Here is a 6,705-nt window from a genome sequence, read left to right on the forward strand (position 1 = left end):
TTTTCGTGTAAATAATTAAGTTTTTAATTATTCGGCTAATGAACGAGTGCTCGTCAATGATTTGTAATTTCTATAGACCACCAACATTTACTAATTAAAAGACAATAATCTTCGGTATGGATTCCCTAAGCTGCGCCTATTTATTTCTTCATTTCATTTGATTGATGAAACGGGATCATTTGGGAATATAGATAAAACGAAATCGTAATAACGTTAGTACATGACTTGTAAAACGGCAGTATTGCATATTAACGAAGTTATTTCGAAACAATCGTAAAGAAAATTGGTTGTTACTATAACGCCTGGCGTAACAACACTTAGTCACTTAGAACAAAACAAAATCATTTTGTATTGAAAAACCTTTCACAAATGTCTAATGGAACTAGGTACAGATACTACCAGAGATAAATTGGACATGTTAAGCGTATAACGGTACTCTGGATTTAATATTCATTCAGTTTCGTCCCATTCCGACTTTTCTGCGGCCATGTTGTTTCAATGAAGGCATATCCTAAGACAAATGATTGGCAAATCTAATCTGCATGATTTGTTGTATTCAGTTGTGTATGAGATGAGTTTACCCTGTAACAAAATCAATCAATGTCCTTGTCAAGTCTTGCGGACTTAAAGCAGACAAGGTTATAATATTCCATTATAAGGTTTTGCAAAAATAGAAGTTTGAGTGCAAGATGACTTCCACTCAATATAACAATAGAGCGAGTTACGTTTATATCGCGCTTACCCTAAAACTATTGCTAGGAACAGATTAAATTTTGCTCAGACACACAAACATATATTGTTGGTTTGCCCTTCGAGGGAGAAGCCAGGGACTAGACTGATTATAATAAGACAAAAGTATATTATACGTTGAACGAGTATGACATATATTGATATGCGCTGTAATTAAACTACAACTTAAATTTATCGACGAGTCTTATAACAGAAAACATCACATACGTAAAGTGTATTGTTTATTTGAAAGTCTTTATGGCAAATATACGGTCATACATATGTCAGCTAAGCTATGCCTATTATGGCACTTACCGAGTTCATTTTACAACACTGTTATAGAAGTATGACGCCTACGTCACAAAGTAATCAAACAAATTATCATTTAAATTCTGTCTTAACTGTGTTAAATTATTTTTGGGATTAAAAATTGCATCTCTAAGCAAAACAGATTTTAATATAAAATTAACAATATTAAGATAAACTTTGATTGAGTATTTTGAAAGGCTTTACTGTGGCAATTATACCTGAATATAATGTAAGTGATATTTGTAAAAATCAATATAGTTCCGAAAAAATTGATTAGTTTAAAGCTTATACATTTATCATTGTTCCTGATAAACATTGTTTGAGTATATCAATAGTAATGCCAAAAGCTACAGAAACATGCTCAGTAGCAAAAAGTTTAAACATAAACCCGGTTTAGAGGCAATATTATGTAAACCAAAAACTACCGATCACAGTCTCCGTAAAACTGAAAATCATGCCAACATTAAATGTAAGTGCGGGGCGACTTTTTACAGCTTCCACACGACATTCACAAAACTGCTGTAAATATCAATATTTATGCAAAAAGCTACAGAAACATGCTCAGTAGCAAAAAGTTTAAACATAAACCCGGTTTAGTGGCAAGATTATGTAAACCAAAAACTACCAATCACAGTCTCTGTAAAACTGGAAATTATGCCAACATTAAATGTAAGTGCGGGGCGACTTTTTACAGCTTCCACACGGCACTCACAAAACTGCTGTAAATATCAATATTTATGCCAAAAGTTACAGAAACATGCTTAGAAGCAAAAAGTTTAAACATAAACCCGGTTTAGTGGCAAGATTATGTAAACCAAAAACTACCGATCACAGTCTCTGTAAAACTGGAAATTATGCCAACATTAAATGTAAGTGCGGGGCGACTTTTTACAGCTTCCACACGGCACTCACAAAACTGCTGTAAATATCAATATTTATGCAAAAAGCTACAGAAACATGCTTAGAAGCAAAAAGTTTAAACATAAACCCGGTTTAGTGGCAAGATTATGTAAACCAAAAACTACCTATCACAGTCTCTGTAAAACTGGAAATTATGACAACATTAAATGTATTCAATTCAATTCAAACATTTATTTGATAAAGGCCACCGGCCCAAAACAATCATTATGTACAAACAAACACAAATGAGACAATTACAGGTGAATGGTGAACAGAAGTTACATGTGGAAATTATTTGGCATATAAAATATGTATTGATAAATGTGCATATAATACCATGTACAAAGTAGAACAACCTTATATATAGTTATGAATAAATATATATCAGTATGGCGTTTTTCAGCACTGTTATGGTAAATTATTATTCATAAATTCTTCCCGCAATTTTAAGGCAAAGAAAATAAACATTGCTAAGTTATTAACAATGCTATCTGTTGTTGTGTTCATTAAGAGATGAAATTTATGCATGTTCGGATTATTGTAATACTTGCTGGGGAGATATTTGATCCTCAGATCATTAAAAGTAGTGCATTTCATTATGAAATGGTACTCAGTCTCAACCTCTAATTGACATATTTTACAAATTCTATTTTCATGGGGAGTATTATAATATCTGCCTATTCAACTTCTAAATTATGGGCGGAACACCTAAGCTTAGCTAAAGCACTTCGGAACTTTCTTATTTTTACATTATTTAAGTATGGTGCATGTCTATAATCCGTGTTCAGATTTCTGAATAGGCTAAGTTTATGAGATTCTGATATTAACCTTGTCCAATCTTGCATGTATTTGTCTTTAAGTCTTTGCACAATGTTGATCAAGAATATATTTTCATTTTGGACCAGTTGATCTTTCCATACATAGCTATACCCGGTCACATTTAATATATGTTTAACCCGTGTTGTCCAGTTGCTGTGCCCCAGTTCGTCCATATATTTGAGCATATTATAAACAAGGCGCACAAATATATTATTTGGCATATGTAGTATCTTAAGCCAATATTTCATTAGAAGTGCTATGTTTGTTTTTTTTCTGAGGGACACACATATGTCTTTTACACGCGTATATTTGGACACATTCAATTGTGTTACGTTTTTCAGTACCCCATAATTCTGAACAATATGCTAATATTGGCGCTATTTTTGTATCAAAAATCTTAAAATACGATTTTTGGTTAAGTTGGCCAAATTTATATAGTTTTGATAGCAACGAAATAGGTACTCGCTTCCAACACCAACATATGGGAATCCGTTTACAACTTCCAATCGTTCCTTATTTTCAGTCTTCGAAAGTGTGCCCCCATTTTTGTAGACCATGACTTTTGTTTTCTTAGTATTGACTCTAAGGTTAAACTCCTGTGTAAAATCTGATAGTTTGTTAAGTATTCTTTGAAGGCATACTACAGTGTCAGCCATTAAAGCTAAATCGTCTGCAAATAGTAGGCATAATATTTCTCGCCAATCAGGGAAGAGCTGAATCACTTTTAGTTCGCTAAGGCAACCTTGTTTTAAACCGGTTGGGCAATCAAATTCGTTTGAAATGATGTTATTATTAGATCAGACCCTGGCTCTAACTTTAGTATACATTGCTGTTAGGGATTTATATAATCTACCGTATACACGATTAGATGAAAGGATTTCAAACAATTTATGTCTACTGACTAAGTCAAATGCCTTGAGAAAATCGACATATGCTACGTACATTTACCCCCCACCCCTTTCTGCTCAATTTATTTTCAATCAAACCCTGTAAAATAAACGCGTTATCAATTGTACAGTACCCCTCTCTAAAACCAGCTTGTGGCTCTCTTATTTTGTCAAAAATATTAGCAAAAAAACTCAATCGTCTATTAATAATACTTGTATAAATTTTCCCTAACACATAGAGTAATGATATACCTCTATAATTGCGCTCCCCCTTCTTGTATATAGGTACGATTATTGATTCACACCATTGATCTGGAAACTGGCCCTCCGTAAATAATTTGTTTAAAATTGTCCGTATAATCGGTAAAATTAAATCAATTGAATGAATATAGAACTCTGGGATTAATAAATCATTTCCACCGCTTTTACCCCGTTTTAGGTTTTTTACTGCTCGTAATATTTCATCATCCGTAATTTCATCATTAAGCAAAGTATCTGCTATATCATTGCTGAACTCATGATTGGTTGGTTCAGGCAAGACATTTTCTTCATTTATATTACTTTTAAATAGGTTTTCAAAGTGCTCTTCCCATTGTTGTATTGATATTGGGTTACCACATTCGGTCTGAGTTGTCATTCGTTTAAGTTTAACCAAAAAGTACTTTTGATCATCACATGTCGATATAAGTTCATTTAATTCTTTATCATAGAATGCTTGTTTTTTTCTTGTCGCATGTATTTCTAAACGCCCGTTTTGCTTCTAAGTATTTATTTAGATTTGCAATTATGTTATTTCTTCTGAATAATCGCAATGCTTTATTTTTAATGTATTTCATGGATACACATCCGTAATCAAACCATTGGAGTTGTTTAGTATTTCGTGTAACCAGCTTTTTTGCACAAACTTCGCCGCATCTTTTAAGATCAGCATTAAAATCGTTTATTACCCTAGATATGCTTTCATTCCCATTATTAATTTCATGTATATATTGTTGGGTATAATCTTGATTAAAGCATTTTGTAATCTGATTTCTAAATTCTACTGTGTTACCCTCACTAAAGTTGAACTTATTAAATGGTATAGAGTCTATGTTGACCTCTTGTATATATGCCTCACATTGAAATGAGAACATCAGCGGCATATGGGCTGAATTACTCTGTTCACTTATATAGAAATTGCTAATAGTATTACAAAATGTCGTCAGACCAAAAAACGTAATCGATAACACTGCATCCATTTGGACCAATGTATATGTAATCTCCCTTGAATTTATCAGCAAACAGTCTATCGTTAATTATCTTTAAACCAAACGTTTTGCAAAATTCTATCAATTTAAGGCCAAAGTAATTAGTCTTAGAATCTAGTGAAGATCTAGTAGGAATGTGTGAATCATCTAAAATATCTTCATATGGTTCTTAAATGTTAATATGTGGGTTAAAATTTAGTGTTTCTGTTAACAAACCAGTACGTGCATTTAAGTCTCCCGCAATAATGAAGTTATTACCAATGTCAATGTTATACTCTTAAAGAGTTTGTTCTAACATATCTATACCTTTGTGAAATTTGCCTTGGTAATAATTTGACTGCTCTGGTGGTAGGTATGCAAAACATATTAACATGTCAGTATTCCTATTAATGACCGTTTTATCTATCTTTATAAATATAGCAAAATCGCAAGTATCGAATATTCTTGATACATATTTTGAAACTCTCTGATTAGTGTATACCACAATACCTGACATTGCTCTACCAAACACAGATCTTCTAATAGCTTTTCAAAAAAGACAATCAAAGTTTGTAAACAGTTTTGGTAAGTTATCCTCTGATTCTATCTATTTCTATGTCTCTAAAAATGCAAAGATATCTAAGCAAACTAAAAAAATAACTAAATCGTTGTCTAAAACAGTGTTGGATAAACCATCTATATTCCAAATAACCATATGTAAGTCTCTTTTATACGGGCCTTGACCTTCTTCCCATTTAGTCAGATCTGGTTTATCAGGCACAGGTTGAGCGTATGTGATGACTATAGTGTCCATGTCCATTTCCTGATTATGTGTGTCGTGCTCATTTGCTTCCAGGTTTGCATTCAGTGGTATGTTTGATGTCTGTCTAACTGCTGTCTTAATTACGCGTTCGCTCTGTTTAGTCTGATGCGTGTATGATTTGTCGACGAATTTCAATTCACCCTTGTAGTAATAAGTCTTTTGGCCTTGGCTGCGAAGAGCGTTCAGTTTTAGTCGCTGCTTTTTCGTAAGATCGTTACCAATACGAATGTTGTCAGGCCGAAGGCTACTTCGACCCGTGAAAACCCTCATCTTGTCATCATCCTGTCGCAGAGTAACAATTGTCAGTGGTTGCCTACCCTCTTTCACCACGCCTACCCACTTAACGTACTCTATATCATCGTCATACCATTTCTTGTCCGGGCATGCCACTTTTAAAATATTATCTTTAAGAAATTGTTCTGGTTCGTGTTTTGCTTCTACGGTTACTGGCATGTTAAAAATTCTCATGTTTGCTTTTATAGAATCTTGCTCTAGCCTGTAAGTGCAAAATGTGTAAATGTAAGTGTGGGGCGACATTTTACAGCTTCCACAACTGCTGTAAATATATGGCAATAATACATATATAGAAGATAATAGATATATGTATGAATCAAAATCATCGGGCAAAAATGAGAAGTTTGAAGCTTATATATTACACATTTTGCAGATAAACCTTGTCAATGAATGACTTGACTGCGGCAATAATACATGAACACAAGATTAGTGATATATTTATGAATATTTATGAATCAAAATAATCCAGAGAGAATTGATAATTGGGACTTTCTACATCATATGGTTCTTCACTCTTCGCTGACAAAACGTTTCATTTCTCTATGTATCATTAGTGATAATTAAGTACCTGTCTTTTCATAGTTATTCATTACTGCATCAATTGTATTTTCATCATTTTATGATTTCATGCAATGATGCTGTATATTTTTGTTCGGTAATGGGAGAAATCGTACCAATAAAACCTCATACCATTACGAAGTATTGCAAGTTTAGGAGG

The sequence above is a fragment of the Mya arenaria genome, chromosome 16 (genome assembly GCF_026914265.1).
Source record: "Mya arenaria isolate MELC-2E11 chromosome 16, ASM2691426v1".
Classification (NCBI taxonomy): Eukaryota; Metazoa; Mollusca; class Bivalvia; order Myida; family Myidae; genus Mya; species Mya arenaria.